The following is a 2953-nucleotide window of genomic DNA, read 5'->3' on the forward strand; positions in this document are numbered from 1 at the left end:
AATCTTCCTATATTAAGGTCCAAAATCTGAATTCCATCTGTAAAATTCATTTTATCATATAAAATATCATTCTCAAGTCTCATGGGAAAAGGCCATCTTTGGTGTCCATTATTTTGTTTACACAGAGGGAGAGGAAAACACAGTCATGATGGGAATAATTCATACATTTGGGCATAACTTCTAAAGAATTCAGCCTTTCTCAGGGTTCAATAAGAAATAAAAGCCGTATAATTGTCTTAATCCATTTTGTTGCTAGAAAAAAATACCTGAGGTTAGACACTTTTAAAGAAAAGAGGTTTGTTTAGTTCTGGAAGTCCAAGAACATGGCATGAGCATCTGCTTAGCTCTGTTGAGGGTCAGATGGCATTGCATGGGAGGAACATGTGAAAGAGAGGATTGGTGGGGATAAAGAGAGATCACATGGTAAGTAAAGAAGCAAGAGAGTAACCTGAGGAATATGAGCTCATAACCACCCATTCATATGGGAGACCTGACCCACTCCCAAAAGACAGCATCATTACCCTCATGAGGGTGATGTGTTTACTTCTTCTAGAACCCCATCTCTTAAAAGGTTCCACCCTCTAAACACCCCCATACCAGGAATCAATTTTCCAGCACATGAACCATAAGGGAGAAACTATATCCAAATCAACTTGTTGTAGTAGAAAGATCACTGAGCTCAGTGCCATCTCTTTAACCTTGAGTCAGGAATGAAATGTCCGCAGATCTCTGGTTGCTCATCTATAAAACGAGGAAGTCTGTTTAGTGACATAAAAAGTTGTTTCCAGCTACAAAATCCTATCATGCAGCCAGAATAAATTTAATAGCCACCATCTCCTGAATCCTTTCATGAATTAGAATGACATTGCTTCACCAAAATTAAAGACAAGCTTGAGATTGCACCTTATGGTCCATGACTCATGTGGAGAATTATAATGAGAATGAAGCCCTGGTTTATTTTTTAATGAATTAGAATCCCATTGAAAGATAAGCGGGTGTTGTCAGTTTCTCAGCATGGAATTCTCCTGCTGTGAGCAGTCTCCTCATGGAAAGAACAGAAAAGTCAAGCAAAGAGCTAAACCTGAGAAAATGAGAGCCATTATATGCACAAATCTATTACTTCTAGAAACAGGAAAGCATTGACATCTGTAAAAATATGAATACTATTCCCATTAAGCAGTCCTTGAATTTAAACATGTCCCATTTGGAAAATGAATTTTTAAATTTTATCTACTCTTTTATAACTTTCTATCCTCTATTTCTATCTTAGATATTTCTAAATTTTTCAGTAGGAGTTCCCAACAGTATATGCAGAACAAAGATAATAATTTGTTTACAACATGCAACAGCCACTTTTCAATCAACTGGTTTTCTTTATGGCATTTTTTTAAAATAATAGTATTTATCAACTAATTCAGAGTGATTTCCATTCATTTCTGTGACCCTTGCCATCATGAGAATGTAACCCATCTTGGCATTTGCCACATAACAGAGATGATTCCATTCACCATCTTTAAATAGACATATCCTTACTTAAGATTCTGCCAACACTTATGGATCATGTAATCTATGCTCCGCACTAGACTAGAAACTAGAAATACAAAGATGACAGGTGTGAAAATTTTCTTTTCAAGAATCTTAGGAAGAGACAAGTAAAACCATATTTGCGTAATAATTATTATTATAATTCAAGAGGTAGCTGGCATCATAACAACATACACTCAGTGCAGAGATGGTGCAATAAATAAGAGCTGGGGACCTGGAGAGGTGTCAGGAAGCTTCAAGAAAGTAGTCATATATAAACTGGGTTTTATTTTGCCAGCTGCATAAAGTAAGGAAGAGAATTTTACGCAAAATTAACAGTGTGTGCACAAAGGAAAAAAAGAGGGTGCATGTGTTTTAAAAAAAATCCTTCTCCATGAAATACCAATGTACATTAATCTACTTTACATTTTTGACATTCACCAACAATTCTGATCCAGTACATGCAATTTGCCAAAATAGATGCATATCAACTGGTGATAATTCCGAAAAGAAGCAATCGATATTTGAAAAATGACAAATTATATTGTAGAGGAGCAGAGATTCTATATTAAAACCTAAGGATCTATAAAAGTAAAAAAAAAAAAAAGTTAAAACATTGATATTTAACTCCAATAGCTAATGAGGTAAAGACAGAGTTGTGGAAGGCAAGTTGACCAAGGCAAAGCCCAGAAAGAGTGAAAGTTGTCCAAGGAACAGACAGTGGAGGATGTGGGAATATATGTGAACAACTCCATAATAATAAAATATTATGCTATCATCTAGGAAAAGGACTATGCCCAGGGAAAAATATGTCTTAATATATGTATGACTAGCAAAAGAAAAAATTTATAAGGATCTCTATAAAGCTGCGGAAAAGAATTTTTCAGTTACTCACTTCGACAGCACATACTCTACAATTGGAACAAGGCACACATTAGCATGGCTCCTGGACAAGGATGACATGCAAATTTGTGAAGCCGTCCATATTTTGTGCAGTTCTTAGAAGGTTATTTCACAATTGTACATTCTAAAAGGACAGTCTCAAAGTACAATAGATAATATCTAGTATTGAAATTGTAACTTTCATACAAAAAAAAGAAAAAAATTGTTCAAAGTTTCTAATGAAGAAAGTATAACTGGAGCTGAGTCTATCGTTGCTTAAATTATATCTTTGATAGTATTTTTATTTAAACTTTTGTCTTTATAATAGTAAATATTGTTGGTAAGCACAGCTCAGTTACTGTTGTTATTCAATTGATTTGATTATTTATTCAAAGGAAACTGCCAGTTTCTCCTTTGCTTCTTTGCCTCTTCTTTCACACTTGAGGACCCTCATGGCTATGCTGATTTGAATAGAGTGGATCAGGATCACTGATGGCCTCGTAGAGTTCATTTCTTCAAAACCTGTTGGGGGGCAGGTAGGTAAGCA

The 2953-nt window shown here is 35.2% G+C and overlaps 1 non-coding gene across 1 annotated transcript; it reads left to right on the forward strand.

Annotated features, from left to right (window-relative positions):
* Positions 1 to 2411: 2411 nt before the first annotated feature.
* LOC114090708 (U6 spliceosomal RNA) lies at positions 2412 to 2515 on the forward strand. The gene has a single exon (XR_003582402.1). It is a non-coding gene; the product is annotated as a U6 spliceosomal RNA (small nuclear RNA).
* The last annotated feature ends 438 nt before the right edge of the window (positions 2516 to 2953 follow it).

This window comes from Marmota flaviventris, chromosome 15, assembly GCF_047511675.1.
Source record: "Marmota flaviventris isolate mMarFla1 chromosome 15, mMarFla1.hap1, whole genome shotgun sequence".
Taxonomy (NCBI): Eukaryota; Metazoa; Chordata; class Mammalia; order Rodentia; family Sciuridae; genus Marmota; species Marmota flaviventris.